Here is a 23,735-nt window from a genome sequence, read left to right on the forward strand (position 1 = left end):
TCTGAGCAAAAGGCTCGATTGATAGGCCAAAACCAATGAATTTGGGAGGGATTTGTTTCCGGCTTATTATAAGGGGGGTACATTTAAGTGGATGGACTAATGTTGTTGAAGCCAGGAGAATTTGCGCCGAGGCTGGAAGGAGTAGCTTATTCATCAGGATGTCAGTCCTCGTCTGTTCTTGATTAGCGTCAAAATTTGAGTTTGAAGTCTTGAAATCAGAGATACACAAAGGATAAGGATAAAAACAACTAAGTAAAATACAAAAAGAATGCAAAGGGGGGAGAGGAAGAGAAAAATTACCATTTCAAATTTAAAAACGAAAGAGATTTTCTACAATTTGAATCAGCTGCCTCTCCATTGTCGAATAATCCGACAGACCTTGTCGAACTTGATGATATTTGCCGCACCTAATTAAAGCTGTAGAACCGAACTGACTCAGACGTCGCTCTTTTTCCGGACTTAATTCATCAATTAGTTTCGGCACATGAGTGGAAAGACGTCTGATCTTAGCTTAAAAAAAAGAAAAAAAAATTATAAACATTTTAATGGTGATAAGCAGGCAAAAACTTTTGCTGCAATTGTTCAAAGTCACCCTCTGTTTTGCACTTTCGAGAAGAAAATGTGGCCCGGATATTGTTAGCCACTCTTAAAAAGTGCACTCGTATCTACAGACTCCTTCATTTGGTTGTTCCATGATAAATTTTATTAAGGTACTGCGCAAACGATAATTGTCGTTATTGCGATAATTCCGATATATCGGCAATATTTGAACAATATTTCAGTTGGAATGATAAATCAGCGACGTATCGCAGGGCTACTGTTCTTGCAGCCGTTATATATCGCCGATCTATCGTTTAGCTCCAAGCGAATGATCGTTTTCTCTCAGCGATATATCCTTTGGGCCAAGCGATACATATCGCTTCAGCTCAATGATATATCGTTTTCGCCTCCTCGATATATCGTTTACATCCAACGAGGTATTCATGTCACCCAATGATGTCTCGTTTACACTGAGCGATATATCGTTCCAGCTTAACTACATATCCTTCCGGCGACTTAGATATCGTCACCTCCAAGCGTTTGAACGGTGAGGCAATATCGCGATCTTCGTCAAATTTCTTAGCAGACTTGCACTGTCCAAGGTTTATCTATTGCAGTAGAAGTCATCTCTCAAATTAGCATAGTTTCTAGGAGTATGATGAATTTGCGTCGGTTTCGGCGGATGTTCACCACAAGTTCGCTACACATATGCAACTTCACTACCTCAGTTAACTAAGTTGACTATCGCATAAAGAATTATAAATTCTAAGGAAGGCTATTTCAACATTTTATTTACTGATAGAGCCTATTAAGTATTATTCTAATCCCGGTTGAAGTCAAATTCGATGAGGCTGAAATTTCTTCTTATCTGTGTGCTTAATTGGTGGTGATAAAATACGATTTTTAGAGTGGATTTCTACTTTAAATTTGATACCTTGAGAAATTTCCATCCCCAGAATTGTTCCAGATTGTCATGTTGTTTTCGTTTCCATATGTAGTAAAATTAAATTTTAGAGCGATAGCAAGAGTCGCTCCATATACAGCGATAAGCAGGAACCTGTTCATGGCGAAGTCCTCCCTTCTTCTGGGTCGCACGCTTAGGTGCATGGTACATTTTGTACCTTATCATGACAAGAACAAGAATATGATTTGGATATTACGTGATAGCCTTAGAGGAGCCTACTTTATCAAAAGATCAAGAGTTCCTTTTCATCAATATCAAATTTCGTTATTTTGATGTAGCCAACAAGGAGGACATATTTGACCAAAACATTACTTCTGGTGCGAAAAAGTTCTGTAAATTACGCGATATTGGGTTGTCTGAATTGAATTAATATCTTTTCTAGAATCTTAACATATTCGTAGTTAAACAATTCTCTCGTTTCTTAAAACAGACCATGTCAATAACAAAGGACAGGGAGAGCACTTCCTGACAAATAACCAAGTCGATTCGATGCTAATTAGAATTAAACGTCGATGCCTTTCTTCCTTTGTGTCATATTTTAATGAGCCCACGAGTCTGGTATGCTGTGGTACATAGTGCATTACATATCCTTTTATAGTGGGTACAAGTGAGTGATCTCCATATTGCGTTTTTGAGTTCTAAGAGCCTTCTTTATCAGCAGATAAAGTGCTCGATCAGTCCTGTTCACCAACATCTAAGTTTGGTATGTGGGTCTTATTATGTTTTACAACCTGGTCTAACCGGCTTCGAGGACGAAATAACCCAAAATACCTCTACAGGTGCGCTATGATCATTATTTTTCCATTTCACTCTTTTCTTAAAACTGATCAGTTTATTGGGGAAAGAAAAGAGAAGAAAAACACTTCTGCTAATCTTTGAATAACCTAATCCAATGTTCCTTCGATATTCTGGCTTTAATAAAGGTTCTATCATGAAAACTATATTTGTCTATTGACGTAAGCATCTGAAGTGTTTTCTTTTTCTTCCTCTTCTTCTATAATATTCAGTTGTTTATGTAAGCGAGCAACATGTCATGTTACTCCTAATGATAGACATGAAAAAATTACTATGTTCTGATTGGTCAAGATATATGCAGTTTTCAGGTAATTCAACGCAGAAGAGGGTTAATTCAGTACAGAGAAGTAACAAACCAGACATTCTGATTGGTCAATAATCAAAGAAACTCATAAATAGCCAATCAAATGCGAGCCTTGGATGTCGCAGCAGTTGGATACGCTGAAAATTTGCGAGCGAAACGATGGCCGGCGTTTTAAGTAGGTTTTCTTTCGCCACCGCAACAACAATACAGCAGCTGAAAAATACCTCTAACAACGAAAACACTGTAAAAAGCACTGCTTTTTAGTTGTCGGTACGGAGAAAGTGGTGTTTAGAGAAGGGAATTGCCAGGGAAATCGAAAATTACGAGCCGACCCAGCTGAACACTTTGCTCGAGCGATTCTACGCCGAAATTAAAAACGAGCATGGTTAAACCTCGGAAACGTTTCATCGAAAGTGATTCGGACACAGAATGAAAAATTCCTTTAACTTTTTAACCCCTATTTGAACTTATTGGCGTCTTAAAGATGTGAAAATATTATTGTATATTGTTGTTTTGAGCGTACGCGGTTGTTTTCACCGAACGTACGGTTTGAATAAATTATTTTTGAACTTGGTGTGCGCGCTTTGCTCCTCCATAATTATGATAGGCTGTCTCGTATTTTTTCATGTATATTAATAATACGTAATCACATGATTTTTCTCGTGCAGTTTGGAATAAAAAATCACTTGTTAATTTTTTCAAAGACCACAAATTGCACTCCCCCTACGGGCTTGTGCAATTTAGTTCTTCGTTAAAAAACTAGCTCATGCTAATTCATTCCAAATTGCACTCGAAATCATGTGATTACCTATACTAATTGTAATTGCTGTTCAAAAGGCTCTTGCCGCACATTTCGTACTCTTGATTATAATGGGGAAGTATGATGCCTTGACCATTTAGTCATCTTATTGTAAAGGAGAAGTGTTAGAAAAAACCTGTTCTCTAATCGGTCATGTTGTCAAAATTTCCCAACGTGCGTGACACAAGAACGATGCAAGTTATGAAGTTGCGGTTCTATTGGTACAGGCACAGCGCTAATACAAAATACAACCATTTTGAATTAGTTTGCAAAAAAAACAGCCGCAGACACCATCCCACTGAAACCCAAAATCAAGAAATGAACACCATGGGAGACTGAGAAAATTTGCCAAAAAACATAAACGTCTGCATGAAGCCGCACAGCTGAATGACTCTCAACCAACACCTGAAAATATCACGAACTTCGGGATAACCCGAGACGCACTTAAGGAACCTATGAGGCAGAGCAATTAGAAGATCTTAAAAGAAAGATTAATCATATCTCAAACGCTGTAAACAATGAAAGGTCTGCTATTGCATGGAAAACTGTAGACGAGATAAGTGGAAGGAAAAGTAGTAACAGAAGCAAACTAAAAGCATCGAATCAAGACGAACGTGTAAAGTTTTGGCAACAGCATTTTCAAGACCTTCTCGGCAAACCACCAATAACTCCAGTCTTCACAGAAGAAAAGGACTTTTCGCTATGGAGGTATTGTTGAAAGCTGTAAAAAGCATTCAATTTGGGAAAGTAGGGGAATAGATGAGATACCTGCTGAAGTTTGGAAAATAGATGACTTTCACCAAGTATTGTTGTGTTGGAAAAACCTTCCAGCCGCTCTCCTATTCATCAACTTTTCAAAAGCCTTTGATTCGATCTACCGCAGAAAAATGAAAGAGATGTTATCCGCCGATGTAATAACCAAGGAAACAGTGAATGCCATCATGATACTGTATCAGGACACCCGCTCTATGGTTCGCTCCCTGATAGAGACACAGTCTTCTTCGATAACAGTGCTGGAGTCCTCCAAGGTGATACACTAGCCCCATATATATTCATTATATGTCTTGACTATGTATTGCGTAAAGCTTTGGACAAGAACAATGAACTTGGCTTTGCCCTCACAAAGCGGAAGAGCAAACGCTACCCAGCTATGAAAATAACAGATGCAGACTATGCTGACGACTTAGCAGTGTTGGCTGACGTCCTGAAAAATACAACATTCCTGCTGCACAGCAAGATGCGTCAGCAAGTGGAAGATTTTAAATACCTGGGAAGCTACATGGCCTCTACCGAACATATATCAACTGGATAAGATATGGAAGTCAAACTTTCCAGACAACCTGAAAAAAAAAACTTCTTTCGAGCAGCAGTGGAGACCGTCCTTTTATATGGGCTCAGCCTCCTGGACCTCAACAACATCTGCAAAAGAAAATCGACGGAACATACATTAAAATGCTACACACTGCCTTAGATCATGGAAGGACCCCACAAACGAAGAGCTCTGCGGCTACATCCCGCCAGTCAGTAAATCGCTAGTAAAGAAGAACTTGCAGGGGATGTATTACTCTGGAAGCCGACTCGTGGACATCAGCCGAGACGACGCCCAAAAAAGACCCACGTTGACGAATCGATGGATAATACAGGATGCAGACTTTAAGAACTACCAATTGCCATGGAAGACAGAGAAAGCTAGAAGGAGCGTGTCATGGAATACCGAGCAAGCTTGACCTGATGATGATGATTAAGTGTGATAATGGCAGTTCTCTTTCCAAGAGCGCTAAATGAGGCTGACTTTGAAGAATTGCTGCTACATCTTTCCATTGTTTACCATTATTTAAGTGTCTCTAAATTTGGATGTTTGAGAAATTTATAGACGGTTTGTATTTCATCAACTGAGATTCCATTTTTGTTTTGTTCGAAGGAATATCACACAAGTCTAGAATCATATATTACAGCACCTGGCAGGACTGCTGATTTTTTATTTGGCCCTAATACACTTGTGATGTTCAGGAATATTCCACCCACCACGATATTTAAATGGACGTAAAACAATCGCCTCAGGGCAATAAACTTTAGCATGGGATAAGCAAATGACAAAGGTATAAATGCCATCCCCGCTCGAAATTCTGAACTCCGTCTCACAAGTAATCTCCAAATGCAATATCAAATGTGGTGTTCCGTAATCAGACTTTTCCTATCAAACATTCTAGAAATGGAGACCTGAAAAAGGTTTGTTTATACAATATAAATGTCTGCCCAAAGAAATTATTGATTTGGGTAAAATTGATACTCTGGTCTTCCGACAAAGTAAAGACAAACGAGCACAGGTGACAAGCAACTATCCAAGAGTATGGTTTAGCGATAAAGTCTTTTGCCACGATATTGACCAATATTGTTCATCATAATTTTCTGAGTTTCTTTTTCATTACTGCAAGTTATGTGTCATTCCCTGATTATGAATCAGGTTGTCCAATCGTCGGTTAATACGCCCTGCAACAGTTACACTCTCACGATCGATCACACTATGAAAATGAACTGTTTCTCCCATATGCATGTTCAGGCCATATACCTTACGATATACTCATCATTGCACGTGTTTATCGGCCATTAAATCCCATATATAATCCACAAAAAAACTTTTTAGTGATAAATTGAATATGAAAGAAATTGTAATACATTATCTTAAAATGTATTGGTTTTGTATGAACGCGCAATTGTAAGAAAATATTAAAGAATGAAAAAAGTTTAAGGCACTGATACAAGTATAAATGAATAAGGAGGGTAAATTTCTAAAGAAACTGTGGTGCTGCGTCGGTGGGAGAGTATAGCAGGTAATTTAGTGTTAACAACTGAGTTGGAAACGTAAATTGGCTACTAGCCGCTAGACACTTAAATCGCCCTAATCATTCTAAACAGCATATGGCAGTTTGCGGCCTTTCCTTGCATCTAGGTAGATCGGAAAGCCGCAAAACACTAGAACAAAAATTTTCCTTCCAAATCCACACCCTTAATCCCCACGGAATCAACGAGCGCTTATCATTCATCTAATTCATTCCTGTTTTCTCGTCACCATATTTCCACCAATAGCGTAGCTCCACTTTCCGCATATAAACCCACAGACAACTCACAATTCCTCCAATCGCTCGGACGAAGGGCTGACGCTCAAAACGTCCACTTTTTTACCCTATAGGATGGTCAATTTACGTTTTCAGCTCAGTTGTTAACACTAAATTACCTGATACAGATATAGTTTGCTGCTTTTAAGGCGGCCGTTCATGTTTTTTCTTCCCGGCAAAATAAACTGTGTGCTTGAATACTAATTAGTTTAAGGCAATTTAAGATGAAAGAAAATAAAGGAGTGTCAAAAGAGTTCCCCTTAATAGAAGCAAGAGTTACCATCCCAAAGGAAAATGAAAATATGGCCTCTTTGTGTTCCATGTTGACATGGGGGGAGGAAAAGTGAAAGCGACAAGCAACTATCAAATGTTTCACCAATGAAGTTCAAATCTCGCCGCAGTTTAGTCTGTCAGCCTTCAACATCAATTAATAAGGATGGAATAAATCAGCGTCGATGTTTTTCTTCCTTTATGCCGTATTTTTTAGAGCCCAAAGAACGTGTAACAATACTCAGCGGTTCTTCACTCCAAAATAACGTTTGCGTACCGGATCGACTTTTTTGGTACAAAATGATCGACTGTAAAATACCTTGTACTGAAAGAATTCCTCGCAGTTAGGATTTAACTTCTGGATATAGTTCTTGAGGCAGTTAAGGCCGTCAAAAAGTGGATCCTTCGATGTTGAAGATATCCTGGCCTACTTTCCTACACTGTTGATGTCTTCAATCCCTCTTGGATGGTTCTTAGTAGCCTCGTCATGGGTCATTGAAGCGTATTCCCGTCCATTATCGTCAAACAAGAAATGTGATTTCTGACGTTTGAGAGACATGGGAACGAATTAGTCAGAAATTAATATTCTGACGGCACGTTCGAGAGGTTCGCATGGCATCATGGTAGTTTCGGGTTATTTAAGCGTTTCGCGGGGAAATTAGGTCATACTACGTCGGTCAGTCTTAGGTTGGGCCACTTTCTTTTTGCAGTCTTCTTAGTATTTAACCCATTGTTGTCAACCATGTCAGTAACAAAAGAAGTACGAGATTTTATCAGCAACTCTTTAGCGGAGAATAATAGAGCATTACTGACACAAATTTCCAAACTAGTGAGCGATTCAGCCGAAAATTTGAAAAGAGCTAACGCCGAAGCTGCAGACGAACAACTGAGACAAGTAAAGAAGTTAAGAAGAGAAGAACCGAAGTCATTTAAACGCAAAGGGAACGAAATTCAGTACAAGTTTAACTCAAAACTGCAGGATTCCCTGGAGGAAGCGAAAACACACCTTGGAACAAACGCTGTTGAGAAAGCAAAGGAGTCGTTAACAGAAGGTACGTTACTCCTTACAAATAGACAAAAGTTAATTCCATTAGCAGATAAATCTGAATTTGGTTGGAAAACAGTCGAGGAATATTCACAGCACGAGCTAGCAGAAGATGAAGATGATGGAAAGAAGATACGTCGCGCCGAAGAAAGAGCTGAGAAAGCTTTGAAGTCTGCCTCCACAAGAAAGACTGCTAAGCAAGTCTCCTCAGTTTTCCGCCCTTCGAGTTCACGTTTTGCTCCACCGAGCCAAAGAGCTTCCTCTGGGCTCAGTTCCTGGCGTGGCCAGCCTGATCGTTTAAACTTGTTAAATCGCTCCTTGGTTGATCGCCCATCAAGACCTGTAAATTGTTTCGCTTGTGGCAGATTTGGGCATTGGAGGTCCGAATGCAGTCAGATTGCTCTTTCAGGGGCCGCCAGAGGTAATCTTGATTGTAGATGACTGAAGAATCAATCCCTTGACGAACAAAGTAAGTGTGACATTTCCACTACTTTGTGTGATTCGGAAAATCTTTCCCGTCAAGGTCTCGTCCAGGATTCTGAGAACCATGAGGTTGAATCGCCAGGTACTGGTGGCAGCTATGACTCTGTTATCCCACAGGTTTCTGTTAAAGGGAAGCTGTCTAAATCCATTGCGTTTTGGCATTCCATCGGAGCACCAGATTTTATCTTGAGTGTTATCAGAGACGGTTATAAGATTCCATTTATTTCTACGCCGCCACCTCACCATTGTAAGAACAATTCATCCGCCCTAGAAGAACGGGGTTTTGTTACTGAGGCTATTTCGGAACTCTTACGTGACAATCGCGTCGAGGAAATATTCTCTCCTCCGGATATCGTCAATCCGTTGTCTGTTTCTGTTCAAGTTAATGGTAAAAAGAGATTGATCTTGGATTTCAGGAATATCAATTTGCATATATTTAAGCAGAAGTTTAAGTGTGAAGGCCTACATACCATCAAGAGTGCCTTATCCAAAAATTATTTTGTATTCTCATTTGATTTGAAAGCAGGTTATCATCATATAGATATTTTTCCGGACCATCGCAAATATTTGGTTTTCTCGTGGGATTTTGGCACAGGTGTTGACAGATATTTTCAATTTACAGTTTTACCTTTTGAGCTTTCTAGTGCTCCTTTTATTGTCACAAAGCTCCTAAAACCTTTGGAAGCCCACTGGAGGGGACAAGGAACTCCAATCGCTCTATTTTTTGATGACGGCATAGGGGCGGGTTCCTCGTTGAATTCTGCTAAGATTAACAGTTCCATTGTTCGTGCAGATCTTGCACGCTGTGGCTTCGAAATTAACAAAGAAAAGTCTAGTTGGGAGCCCGAGAGAAAATTTTCTTGGATTGGCTATGATATTGACACTCAAACGGGGTTCATATTTGCAAGTGCACTGAGAATGGAAAAGCTGTTAAATGACCTTAATGAGGTTTGTTCTGTTTTAGAGGCGTCTGCGTTCGTGCATGTAAAGAAAATTGCTTCTATTGTGGGTCAAATTATTTCGAGCTGTGGAAATGTTACTCAAATCATGACTAGATACTTGAATCTAGTTATCGATACTCGTCATTCCTGGAATTCAATGGTCGTTCTTACTGATCCAGCGAAGGAGGAACTTAAATTTTGGCGAGACAATCTTAGATCCTTGAATGGAATTCCTTTTTGGCATAAGCCTTTTGTGCCGTCTAAGGAGATGTTTTCAGATGCTTCTTCCACTGGCTGCGGAGCCTTCATTAAAGGTTCCAGCTTAATTTGCCACAGAAATTGGTCCACCGAAGAATCGCTAAAATCTTCAACCTGGAGGGAGTTAGTCGCCATAAAGTTCGCCCTTGATTCCTTTGAAGATCATCTGGCTGGTCGGAGAATTTGCTGCAAAACAGATAGTCAAAATGTCGTGAGAATTGTTCAAGTTGGTAGCATGATTAAGGAGTTGCAAGACATTGCTCTGGATATTTTTCTTTTATGTTTGCGTCAACAAATTCAGTTGGATGTTTCTTGGGTACCACGAGATTGTAATTCGTACGCAGATTTTGTGAGTAAGATGGTCGACTTGGACGATTATTCAGTTCATAATGACATTTTTCTCTTGCTCGAAGACCGCTGGGGTCCACATTCGATCGACAGATTTGCCTGCAGTTATAACACCAAATTGCCAAGATTCAACTCCAGATTCCTCCAACCCGGCACAGAAGCTGTGGATGCGTTTACACAGGATTGGTCATCGGAAAACAACTGGCTTGTTCCACCCATCACACTTGTCGGTAGATTGTTAACTCATATGAGAGACTGTAAGGCGGTTGGTTCTTTAATCGTACCAATGTGGAAGTCCGCGTATTTTTGGCCGTTACTATGTAATGATGGTGTGCATTTAAATTTTTTTTGTAAAGGATTGGTTGTTTCTCCCCAACAAACCGGATTTGTTCATCAAAGGTAAAGCAAAGAACAAACTGTTTGGTAATAAGGCATTCAAGTCCCGATGTTTGGCGCTTCGTATTAACTTTGCGGATTACAGTCGTCGTTCTTCAGTGGGTTTTTGCACCTCCCCTTACGGCTTTTGTTCGGCTTGCCGATCAAGAGTACCCTGAGGTGTCTAGGGTATTTAAAATTGTGACTAGTCGAAGACTACAGCGAAGTTTACGTTTCTTGACTGAATTTCTATTATATTGGTTGTTGTTGTTAAATAATGCATATTTTGTACTTTTGAGATATTGTTCAGGTTATTCTGTATGTACCCCCGGTGTGCCGTGTTAATAGCAGCCTGTGTGGCCCCCCGGTGGCGTTTGGCTTTAGTGTGACATACGCTCCTTGGCGGAGTTATACGTTTGCCATTGTTTGGCTGCTTGCTAAAAATCGCAGTGTGTGGGAATACTTAGTGTGTTTAGATGCAATCACTTATGGGCTCACATATCATGTTAGGTTTGTATATTGCCTATGTTGGGGGCCCCCGGTGCCCGAATCCACATAGAAAATTGTTTACCCTGGCAGTATCTTTGATCTGAGTCATCCGTGGCTAAGAGAGTTGTTTCACAATTTTATCATTTCTTTGTTTTTCGCGTGGGGAGACACAACGTTGTAGTACTAGATTAAATGTGTACCCCTCGGTGTTACCAAGAGCATTTGAATGTCTTGTTTCGCGCTATGGTCGACCCGAATGGTATTGAGGTTTGTAATAATCGCAGCCTAGGTGCTACGGAGATTTTTATCCTCCATTAATTTCTTGTTCGGAGAGCTTAGACTGGAGTCGGCGCAGCTATGTTGTGTTTACAGTCCCAGCGAATGTGTCTTCACTATCTTATTCTCGACCCCATTCAGATCTTAATGCCATCGTTCGTACTACTTGTTTGCCTTTCCCCTTTTTGGTTTGTTTTTCCCTTTTTTAGATGTGTTCAATCATGGCGTATGGCAGTGCCTTGACGAGTTGAGTGACCCGACGCTGAGAAGTCTTGCGTCTAGACTGGAGTCAACTGTCATTGCGTCAAGAGCACCAGGTACCACAGACGCCTATAGGAGAGCTTTTCTGAGGTGGAAAGTGTTTGCCAGTTCCAAGAGGGAGATTTGTGCTTTTCCTGCAAAGTCAGAGCATGTGGCGTTATACTTACAGCATTTACTGGATACTACCCATTCCCACTCAGCGGTCGACTCTGCCATATTTGGAATACAGTGGGCACACCATTTGGCGGGTTTACCTTCCCCTACAGACAGCCCGATCATCCAGGCAGTTAGCAGGGCCGCTAAGAGAATAATGGGAACTCGCGTTTGTAATAGGAAAGAGCCAGTTTCTCTAGACATGATAAGGAAACTTGTTGAAAAATCCAACCTAGATAATTTACATGAATTACGAAATGTGCGCATTTTTATTCTTGCTTTTGCTGGTTTCTTCCGAATTGAGGAGGTTTTTTATATTAGATATGGAGACATTACTTCTCATAGTGACTACCTAACTATCAACGTTGTCAGAAGTAAGACAGATCAACTTAGGAAAGGGAGCCAAGTTGTAATTTCAGAGAGTTCCAATGTTGCTACCTGCCCTGTAAACAATTTCAGGCGTTATTTAAGAGAGGTTGAAAAGTTTCCAGTTGAGGCAGACCATTATGTCTTTAGGGCCTTGTACAAGTTTAAATTAGGTCACAGACTAGTATCTGTTAACAAGCCGCTTAGTTACTCATGTATAAGAGATTACTTCAAATCTAGCTTTAGGGACATTGTTCCAGATATTTCTCTATTCAGCACACATTCCTTAAGAGCTGGTGGGGTTTCAGCTGCAGCTAATGCTGGTGTTCCCGACAGAGTCTTTCAGAGGCACGGGCGTTGGAGATCTGTTTCCATCAAAAATGGCTATGTTGATGATAGTTTGAGTACACGTTTATCAGTGTCAAAAAAGTTAGGTATTTAATTCTGTAGCGTTTATCTTCAACTTCATATTTCCCTTTCTTTGGCTCTAGTAGGATATGTAGACTACGAGACTGGCTGACTTCTCCTAAATAAACTTTCACATTGAATATCTCGTCTGAGTGTAGTCAGAATATGTGATTTCTGACGTTTGAGAGACATGGGAACGAATTTGTCAGAAATTAATATTCTGACGGCACGTTCGAGAGGTTCGCATGGCATCATGGTAGTTTCGGGTTATTTAAGCGTTTCGCGGGGAAATTAGGTCATTCTACGCCGGTCAGTCTTAGGCTGGGCCACTTTCTTTTATTTATTTATTTTTTATTCAATGTAATTTTGCTTTACAACTCTATGTAAAACATTACTCCTTTCATTGAATTTTCTGTGTAATTTAGTAGTGTAACTAGGTTTATTTTAGTTACCCTTTCCTCGGGGTATAGTGCTGCTGCATTAGATGAGGACGTTTCCACATAGTTTTTGGCCACTTCTAAAGAGTGGTTTTTTAGTGGTTTTCGTATCTGGCGTAGCACAGCCTATTTTTGTATAACCCTTTATTTTCAGTGAATACTTGCAGAACATTGCAGATTGTAGTAGGATATGTAGACTACAAGACTGGCTGACTTCTGGAATGAATGAATGTCTCTAATCGCAAAGCTGAGGATAACCTATACATACATTTTATTCAGTGATGTAGGATTTATTATTGCTTGTGCAACCGTATAACGGGAAACAGTTAAATAACTCAGTTGCTTGAAACCATGCATTGAATAAGGGCTATTTGATATGGAATTACTGGTGCAGTAACTACTTAGTAGAAGGTAGGGGGTCGGGGGGGGGGGGTGGGGGGGACTATGAATACCATTGAACCCAATATAAGGTCTTTTGGAGTACATAAGAGAGACACGTACTGACAGTATGGATATCAATTGTTTGACTTCCTCTTGCCTTTTTTACCCCCACGGCGTACTCCTCCATGGTTGCGTAACGGGGGACGTACTGCTGGACGCCTTCTTCCGCGTCTTCTTCTCCCGCGCCTTCCTCTCCGGGGCCTTCCTCCCGGACGTCCTACTGGAAGCGGAGAAACCCGCCGGGGCGCCCTTTCCGCAATTTGGGGTCTGGTGATCTCTTCTCTAAATCCAAAACATCGTTTTCTTCGCTTTCGTTATCGTCTTTTTCATCATCGATGTCGGCCCCTGATTCGTTTTTATAGAAGCTATCATCTTCAACATTCTAATTCAAGTCACTTCAAATGAAAAAAAAAATACAATAAGCCTTTGTAAATTGACATATTCAGCTGCAAAGAGATTACTGACAGTTAATAATCTCTTGTAGCTACTGCATCCCTTTCAGCCATTAAAAAAAGACTGGTTCACGGAAGCCCGAGTAATTTCAACTTCGCTCTATCATAAAGACAACTTAGCTAGTCGCTCAGTTCAAACGCCACCTTTTTGTAACATTACAGTACTGCGCAAAATGAAGCAAACGATAATATTGCCGACTGTTGCGATAATCCCGATATATAGGCAATATTTGAAAAATGTTTCAGTTGGAATGATAGATCGGCGACATAGCTGTAGGGCTATTGTTCTAACAGCCGCCATAAATCGCTGAATCGTTGAGCTCCAAGCGTAAAGTCGTTTTTGTTTAAAGATAGATAGTTTGAGCCAAATATATATATATATTATATATATATATATATATATATATATATATATATATATATCGCTTCAGCTCAACGGTATATAACATAGCGCTCTTCGTCGAATTTCCTAGCAGACTTGCACTGTCGAAGCTTCATGTAAGGTGGGAGACGTCAACTCTCAAATAAGCATAGTTTTTGGGGAAAATAATGAATCACTGTTTTCGCTAGATGTTCGCAACAAGTTCGCTAAACATATACAATACATCAGCTAACCAAGTTAGCTGCCACACAAAAAATGACAAATTATAAGGAAGACTATTTAACTATATCTTATTCACTGATAGAACTAACTAAGTCGCCAATAAAGTTAAACTACCTTAGTTCTCCAAATATCATATAGCTTCTTAGAGCTTTTTTTTTTTTTTTCTTTTTTCTTTTTTTGATCCCGGTTGAAGTCAAATTCGACGGGGCGGAGATTTATTCTTACCATTCTTACCAATTCCAAGTACCTTAAAGCATCTTCAAATTCTGGTTCAAAGTCATCCATATACTTTTTCCGGACTGTCGTTTTCCCTTCGTTTCCATACTCAGCAAAAGTAAAAGCTAAAGCGATAGCAATAGTCGATCCATACACAGCGATAAGGAGGAACCTACTCATGGCGAAGTCCTCCTTTCTTCTGGGTCGTACGCTTAGGTGCACGGTACATTTTGTACCCTTTTATAACAAGAAAAAGAAGGTTATTTCCATATTGCGTAATCGTGTAAGAGGAGCCTACTCAAGAGATCAAGAGTTCCCTTTTTTACCAGTATGCAACAAACCGCGAGGACATATTTGCTTCTGGCCCAAAAGAAGTTCTGTAAATTACGCGATATTGGGTTGTTTAAACTTAATGTCTGTTCTAAAATCTTAAGATATTCAAACCAAAAAATTCGCTCGTTTCTTAAAACAGACCGTGTCAATAACAAAGGTGATGTCATGTTATCGGCTAAAGTAATGTAAAGTATAAATTCATTATATACCTTCAACTAGTATCAGAAATACTTATATATAAGAATAAACATGGGAAAATAGATCTTTTTTTATTATAGTGTGCAACCGCAAAACACGAACATAATATTATTTGAAAAGTCGCTAGATATGGGTGCACTATTTTACAATGGTTAATGATGTCACGTCCACATTTGCGTCGTGCTTAGGCAGATTTCTGCATTCGGGTATCTCTTAATCAAGGCTTCAAACCAACAACAGAAGAGGACGCCATTCTGAAAAATAAACCAATTCTCCAAGCCTTAAGCATATGGCCTGAAAAAAATTTCCCCAAATATTCAGTCACGATCACCTTGGCCTGAAAACGAAACTTTTATGTCAAGGGTTAGAAGAAACAGATCTATTTTTGGCGCCGGTTACCTTTGGTCCTTTATGTTTCATGATGGTAATGATAATATAAAGATATTTAGTAACTCCAGTAGCCCATTATCCGGAGCTTCCATCTTTCATACTTACCCTCTGAGTCAACCCTGTCCCGTATCTCTTTATTTTTAGAAGCATCTCCCACGGGGTTTTTCGCGGGTGTTTACATAATAGCCAATCATAAGAGAGCTGTGGTCTGCTATCGTTGACGTCAGTTTTTTAGGGTGTTATGCGAACGGTTCGATTCTCGCTGCAATTTAGTCTTTCAGCTTTCTTTTGCTAAAATTGGGATATCAATAAATGCTAATGATAATTGTTAACGGCTTTGTTTTCTTTGTGTCGTATTTTGATGAGCCCACGCCGGAGTCTCGTACGCTGTGGTGCACGGTGCATTTCGTATCCTTGGATACTCAGTAAAAGTGATTGATCTTCATATTGTTTTCGAGTTCTAAGAGCCTTCTCTAACAGATGAAGAGCTCGATTAGTCCTTTTCACCAATATCTAAGTTTGGTATGTGGGCCTGATAATGTTTTATAACCTGATGTAACCGGCTAACACACATTATAGACATGGAGACCTGAATGTTCATTCATACAACATAAATACAACATAAATGTTTGCCTGAAGAAATAATTGATTTGGGTAAAAATTGATATTCTGGTCTTCTGACAAAGTAAAGACTAACGTGTACAGATGCCACGCGACTATCCAAGAGTCTGGTTTAGCGATAAAGTGTGTTTCCACAGTATTGAACAATATCGTTCACTGTAATTGTCTGAATTTCTTTTACAGTACTGCAAACTATATGTAATAGCAAATCACGAATTTACCTGAGACGCTAATATTCATGGCGCACTTTCTCAAAGCAGTTAATAATATCACGCCCACGTTTGCGTCCTGTTGTAGCAGTTAAAAACAGATCTATGTTCGTCTCCGATCGCCATTGGTCATTCTTTGATTATGCACTTCCGCTTAAGTTGTCCAATCGTCAGTTTGTACGTTCTACAACAGTCACACTCTCACGATCGATTACACCACAAAAATGGCATACGTTATGCCAATACTGTACATTTTTTTTTTAAGCGTCTTCTTAAAACTCACCTGACCTGGGGGAGTGTTTAAGAAAGCCTATCTGCTTTAAATACCATCGGTCTAATAATATTATAGTAATTAAGATTTTAATGATCATAAAGATTGTAATGATTATAAATACCATAGTTTTAATAATATCACATTTGTAGAGATTTTAATGATTATAAAAATTGTTAAGATTGTAAATGCTTTACTTTCAATAATCAGTATTGTAAAGATTGTAATGGTTGTAAAGATTGTAAAAACTGTGCTGTAAGATTAATAATGCGCGTGTGAGCATCTGCACATGCAACACGCGCAATATAAGTAAATAAATTATTATTATTGTTAAATGAATTGTTTTTTCCCATATGCATGTTCAGGCCATATATCTTACGATGTACGGATCGTTACACATGTTTATTGGCCTTTTATTTTTTAATATATTGGATTTGTATGAACGCGCAATTCTTAGAAAATGTGAAAGAATGAAAAAAAGTTTAAGAGTATAGTTTGCTTCTTCTAAGGCGCCCTTCATTTTTTCCCAAGGTAGTATATTGAGTTAATAATGTGAACTTGATAATAAACTGTCAGTTTTAATATTAATAATAAGTTTAAGCAAATTTAAGATTAGAGAAAATAAAGGAGTTTCAAAAAAGTTCCCCGTTAATTCAAGCAAGAGTTTTTATGTCCAAAGAAAATGAAAACACGGCCTCTTGGAGGTCCATGTTGACACCCTTTGCTGCAATAAAGAGAAGGATGGGAAGTGAAAGCAACAAGCAACTATCAAATATTCACCAATAACGTTCAAATCTCGCCGCAGTTTAGTCTGTCAGCCTTCATCAATAAATAAGGGTGGAATAAATCAGCGTCGATGCCTTTCTTCCTTTTCAACGTATTTTTTTTATAACCCAAAGAATGTGTAACGTTACTCAGCGACTCTTCACACCAAAACTTTTAAAAAGTGTTCATTATCCGAATACTTATTTTAGGCACATCACAATGCAAGGAAAGCAAAGCAAATAGAGAAGCAGTTTGTGACAGGTACTGCGTAACGCTTGGATATAGGATTTACTTTTTTCAGTACAAAATGATCGACTGTACACGGCAAAAAAACAAGCGTTCACCGTACGGATAACGAAGGTTGAATTCACGGAAAACGTGCCAATTTACTAACGTTTACCCGTGTTTTGCCTACGGAAAATCCGACGTTTTCTGTGCGTTTTCCCATCAGTCAATCCCAGTATTCGTTCCATTATTTGGTAGTTTTCCTTCGCGTTAAATGCAGGTAAACAATTCATTTTCCGGCATTAACCGCTCGGTTAACACATGGCAATCAGCGTGTTTTCCTTTCGTTCATTGGCATTTTCCGAGTGAACAACAACGTATTCACTGGAGTTAACAGCTGAAAAACACGCATTTTCCGGGAAGTTTAATGTGTGTAAATACGGGAAAACATAATGTTTTCCATAGTTTGCATGTTCACAAGAATTATTCAGTCGAAAGCATGCATTTTCCAACGTTTTTCCGCAATGGTGAATTCGAGAAAATTCGTGAAAACGCATTTTCAGGCGTTTCACCTTTCATTGCTGTTCGGTTAATCTATGGAAAACAACATGTATTCTACTATTTACAGCCGTTTTGCCCATTCCATTCCAGTTACGTTCACAGGAATTAACCAGTCGAAATCATGCATTTTCCGGTATTTTCTGTAACGGTGAATTCGTGCGAGGAATGCATTTTCCCGCGTTTACCACCGCACGGTTAATTGCTGTTCGTCAAATTTCACTTCCTGGACTCAGCTCTACTGCAGGTTCTCAAAGCATTTTGTCCTATTTCCTTCTCCCAGACAGGATTAGCACTCCTTTAATAATTCTCATCAAGTTTATTAATGCACAATGATGTTAGCGGTACAATTTATTCAGAGTCCAAAACGGAGCCTGATAACAATCATGTTTCCCAGTCTTATTTCATTTTACACATTTTTTTCTCTCTAAAGCCAAAAGAGGCAAAACTTGACCCATACAATTGGAAGGATGATTGTCTGAAAATATTGTGTGGGTCTATATATACAAACTATAAGCATTTTGCAAAAAGGTTTGAAGAAAATATAATTATGTGAACTTCATGTACTGAGGGAATCAAGGCAACATTCTGAGAATACCACCTTACATTTAATTTTATACCCGCATTAGATCTATTTGAAACACTTCTAATGTTTGAAATTGCAACTGAAGAACAAATTTAATTGACTAAAAATACAACTAGCTGCAATTCAAACACAGAATTTTCTTAAGTCTTAACTGTGAAGGCTGCATGCATCTTTGACTCTGATATGTTAATTAAAACAGTTTGAGTCTGAAACTTCTAAAATATTAACTTAAAGAGAAAATATTTTCTTGGACTGAGAAAAATGTTGGAGTACTCCATCTGATGAAGAACAAGAGAACTCTAAAAATAAGAATGAAAATTGCAGCCACCTCTAAAATAGCAAATATGTCCAGGATTTTGGGCTCTTGAAAATGAGCATGATAAATTGTTCTCACTGATAAAAATTCACTTGAATGCACAATTCTGTCAAATATGAAGTAGTATGATAATGTTCAAAAATCTATTCATGTAATGTGAATTGTTTGCTAAAAACACCTGCATTCAATCCTGGACATAAGTGCCAAATGGTGGTCAGGGAAGGCAAAATATTCTAGAAACTGATTTCACTTTCCACTGACAATAACTTAAATGTAGGCTGCTCAATAGCTTAAATTGCTAAAAATATTACATGTTATACATGTATATGTTTGCAGTCTTCAAACTCCATTGTAATCAACCATGATTGTACAGAACTCTCGCTTCACGTTTGCCAACTGAGGTGGTTTCTTGGGAGAAAATTGAAATCAGAAAATTATTAAATTAAAAACTAAATTCAGACAGAATGAGAGAATGGAGATGGTAGACCTACATCATCTGTATCATTACGTAGAACTATAGCAACGTTATAAGAGATAGTCCTAGGAAGAGAGTTGAGTGACTGTATACTAAAATTAAAATTAATTTAGGTGGTGGCCCAGAGCAATTCTTCTGGGATCTCTCTACTATTTCTATGACTTGGTTTACCAACCCTTCTTTTCACTGACTGCCTCTTGATTCGTCATGGAAGACTCATACCTCTGGTCTAGTATATGGAAGAAGTTGGTAACTTCTTCTGTCCTTCAAGTAAGGGGCCTTGTCACCATTGATGTGGAATCTTCTTCATCAGACTCCTCTGAGGAGACATGACAAGGATGCAGGGCCTCGAAATTTGGTTGTCTCTTCTCTTCTTCACTTGCCAATTTGAGTCTATCATCCAGTTTCTAAAAGGGAAAATGTGGAAGAAGTTTTTATAATACCGAATGGTGAGCAATTCCTACAATAAAACATTTATAAAGCCCTTGAATGAATCTCAGGAAAACAATCGAGAACTTCTCGTTTTTATGGTATTTACCGTTCGCAATTCTGCAGGAAAACGCTCGACAAATGCAACGTTCGCGCGCTTGGGAAAATTATAGAATAACATTCAGGAAAACAAGCTAGACACTAGCGTTTTCGTGGAGCAGGAAAACAATTGACAAACATCACGTTTTCATGGTATTTACCATTGGTAATTCAACGAGAAAAACGCTGGGAAAATGCAGCGATCGCGCGCTCGGAAAACTTTAGTAAAATGTTCAGGAAAACAAGCTATACATTAGCGTTTTCGTGGAACAGGAAAACAGTCGGAAAACATCATGTTTTTATGGCATTCACCGTTAGTTATTCTGCGGGAAAACGCTTGGAAAATGCCGCGTTTGCGCGCACGGGAAAACTGTAGAAAAACGTTCAGGAGAACAAGCTATTAGTCACCAGATTTAAAAAAAAATGTCATTGCGTGTACATGTGTCTTTTCAAAATGGATGATATTATAAAAAGACTGATATACAATTGTAAACTAATTCTATTTACGCACTCACCTTACATTATAACGCCTTATATGTGTTATTTACAATCGCTCTCGTCCCTTTGTAGCCCTCAACGTTCAGTCCGTCAGTCAGAAAACTTTTAGTAACTCTTTGTCAAATTGCGAATATAAGTAAGCTTTTATATATTTTTTGCCATCTTAGCGTTCACGAATGTTTAAATTACATTTTTAAAACACTAGTGCAATGGGGACAATTTACTTCTCGACACTGGGTGTTAAATAGAGCACCGGCTTTGAAGTAGCAATTTCCTTTTTCCCTTATTATCTAGAGTGCTTCTAAAGTTGGTTGTTTATACGAGGTGTATTGCCCTCGTTAAGATTGTGTTGTTTGCGTATCTTATATATGCAATTTTCGATCGGATCGTTTTGCAGCTCTTTTCCAGAGGAAAAAAAAAAAAAAAAACCTAGGCAAAAACAAAATTTCTGACACTTTCCAGTTTTACAGATTTTTTGGGGTTCAATAGTAGGGTTTTTGTGGTCTTAGACGTTCTTTGGGATGTCATGCAACACTCCCTTAAAACTTTCCAAACATATGCAAACCACGGAGAGCCTTTCATTCTCGAAGAAAGTTTAATTTCAATTTTGCTCATCAAGACTATTCCAATTTCCTTTCTTTCTTTTTATCGTATTCTGCCTTTGGAAATGTCACAGATTCAGAAGGTAGCCCTTCGAGATACTTTTCATCGTTCTTGCGAGTTCTATGTTCAGATTTCTATGAGCTTGATTCTTACCAGGAGCTTTTATCAAGAACAGTTGAGGAATGTGGAAAGTCTTGTATTGTCTATTATCGATGTTCACAATGAGAGAATACATTTTATTCTATATATCTTGGCTGATGTTAAACGAGATTTGTTTTACTTGGTGGTAAAAGGTACAATACGCAAAATGAAGTAAAGCACGTTACATGTGGTTACATGTGCCTCGAGTATTATCGTATTCAAAAAACTATCGCTAACACTTTTTTTTCTCGAACGTGGGAAATCTTAACATTTCACGCTGCTGAGATAGGTCAAGAGCATCCTGCGTTCTGCAAGAAGCAGCAATGTCAAAAGCGTTGAGTGCGTGAATTTATCATTGCTATTTTTTTTTTAGTGACTGATTGTAAACACAGATTTTCTTTTTATTAGAAGGAGTCAAAACGTCTGGAAAAGAAGAATAAAGCTCGCCACCACTAAGCACACAAGGGAGCGAGGCAAATTTCTTGTCTATGGCTTGTATTTTTAAGCCAAATTCACATTAGAGTAAGAGACATCACTGTAATCTTTATTCTATGACATATTTATATAAGCTGATCTCTGAAAGTTTTACTTTATGATAGCATTGTATTCTGCAGAGATAGATTTTCTTGATTGAAGGTGTCTATTAGTCATCGAGTTTGGACTGTGCTGATAAATCTGTCGAAATAATAGTAATAATAATAATGATAATAATAATAATAAACTGATAGTGATAAAAGAAAAATTTGATAATCAACAGCATAATGTAGGGTACTGAGCGTAGAGTGTATGTATAATGAATATCTTTAATCGCAAAGGTGAGGATTTCCCGAGGTGCGCTTTATTTAATGGAAACATTAAATATTGTTTCCGTAACCGTAGCGAAAAAATAATCTCAAAACCTTAGTCGCTCAGTTGCTTTGGAATTAGATTAGCGTAACGAATACAGTCCATTTGGAGCATGTGTGGAAACTGGGACAAACTAAGAAAAAATCTATGTGTAACCGGTTAAGGTAATCTCACCAAGATCAAAGCTGTGAGAGACGGGCGCTCTCAACTGACTACTATCTAGAGGAAAAGTCGTTTAGAAGCAGCTGAGGACTTTCCTTCATACTTTACCTCCACTTATGAAAAACGTTATCCCCATCTCCGCCGGCGTCGCAGCCCACCAGGACGGAATCTCATGCGCCTCGCCTTGGTCTGCTTTGCCCGCCTTCTGTACGAACGTCACTTATTTTTGCGCCATTTAGGGTCTGATAATCTCTCCTCATCTTCATGATCAGTGTAACCTTCTAGTCGGTTTTTATCGAAGTAACCATCTTCAGTATTCTGATCAAAGTCACTTTAATTGAGATGAACATTGTAAGCTTCTCTAAATCAGCATCTTTAGCTGCTGAACTTGTTTTATTTTCTATCATAATAAAAACCAGCGGATCATATAAAGCCTGGTTATTTTAAAGTTCACTCCATGGTCAAGGCATCTGGTACAGACAAACGCCCAGTTCTAAATGCCACCATTATGTATTATTTCATATAGTCCAGTAACAAAAGTAACCTTACGGATTGGAGACAAGTATTGAGTGCCCCACAGTAAATAGATAGGTTCGTTAGGGTACTTTTTGTCATACTAGTAAAATAAAACTTCGTTTGGGCAAAAAGGGCTCTACAATTTGTACGAAGTAAAGGATAAGATATCTACAATGAACTCCTCTTTTAAACTTAGTACCTTAACGTTTCTTTCCAGACTGCTGTGTTCTCTTCTTCTCTATAATCAGTCATACTCAATGCCAAGGAGATGGCAAGAACTGATCCAGAAACGGCGATAAGGAGAAACTTGTTCATGGCGAAGACCTCCGTGCCTATGGATCGTTCACCGGGTGTACAGTGCATTTTATATTCTTTTGATAGCAAATACAAGTTAGTGATTTCCATATTGCGTGATCGTGTTCTGAGCCTTTATCAACAGATAAAGTGCCCAATCAGTCTTGTTAACCAATACTTCAGTTTGGTATGTAACCCTGCATGATACTATTTGTAACCTGATGAAACCGGCTGCGAGGACGAAAAAAACCAAAATATTTCCACAGCTGCACTAGGATCATTATTTATACAATTCACTCGCCTCTTGTAACCGATCAGTTTATTGGGAAAAGATAAGAGAAGAATAACACTTTTAAATAAATATTCTAATCCAATGTTTCTTAAATGTTTTAGGCATTGCAAAGGTCCCCATGATAAAAACTATATTAAGTCATTGACGTATGTATCTGAAGTGTTTTTTTTTCTCCTATTAGAACCCGTTGTTTATGTAAGGTTGTATGAGGTCATTTTACTGATAGATTTACGCGACCACTTAACCGCACATACAGAGATTACTCTGTTATATTTTTAGTTGTTGTATCGTCTTTGTTCCATTAGGCGTTCAAAACACTTCTTGTAATTAGTACTCTCGATTATAATGCGGAAATATAATGCCTTCACATTCATTTATCTCAGTAAAGTAAAGTGAAAGTGTTCGAAATTTCTTAACTTTTATGACACGAGAACGATGGAAGGGTTGAAGTTATATATTTTTCCTGATATAGACAATGTAATTATGACAATTCACTTCCAGAAAGTATTAAATACAAGGTGACTGAACAAATGTATCAAAATTTCTGGCCTGTTTATCACTATAAAA

The 23,735-nt window shown here is 38.5% G+C and overlaps 1 long non-coding RNA gene across 2 annotated transcripts; it reads right to left on the minus strand.

Annotated features, from left to right (window-relative positions):
• Nucleotides 1-21,041: 21,041 nt before the first annotated feature.
• LOC149039862 (uncharacterized) lies at nt 21,042-22,909 on the minus strand. Of its 2 annotated transcripts, XR_016179601.1 has the most exons (3): nt 22,782-22,909; nt 22,175-22,397; nt 21,042-21,733 (listed from the first exon to the last, which is right to left on the minus strand). It is a non-coding gene; the product is annotated as an uncharacterized LOC149039862 (long non-coding RNA). The 2 variants fall into 2 exon arrangements; XR_016179602.1 differs by lacking the exon at nt 21,042-21,733 and having other exon boundaries at nt 22,006-22,397.
• Nucleotides 22,910-23,735: the final 826 nt, after the last annotated feature.

This window comes from Pocillopora damicornis, chromosome 9 (assembly GCF_964200805.1).
Source record: "Pocillopora damicornis chromosome 9, jaPocDami1.2, whole genome shotgun sequence".
Lineage (NCBI taxonomy): Eukaryota > Metazoa > Cnidaria > Anthozoa > Scleractinia > Pocilloporidae > Pocillopora > Pocillopora damicornis.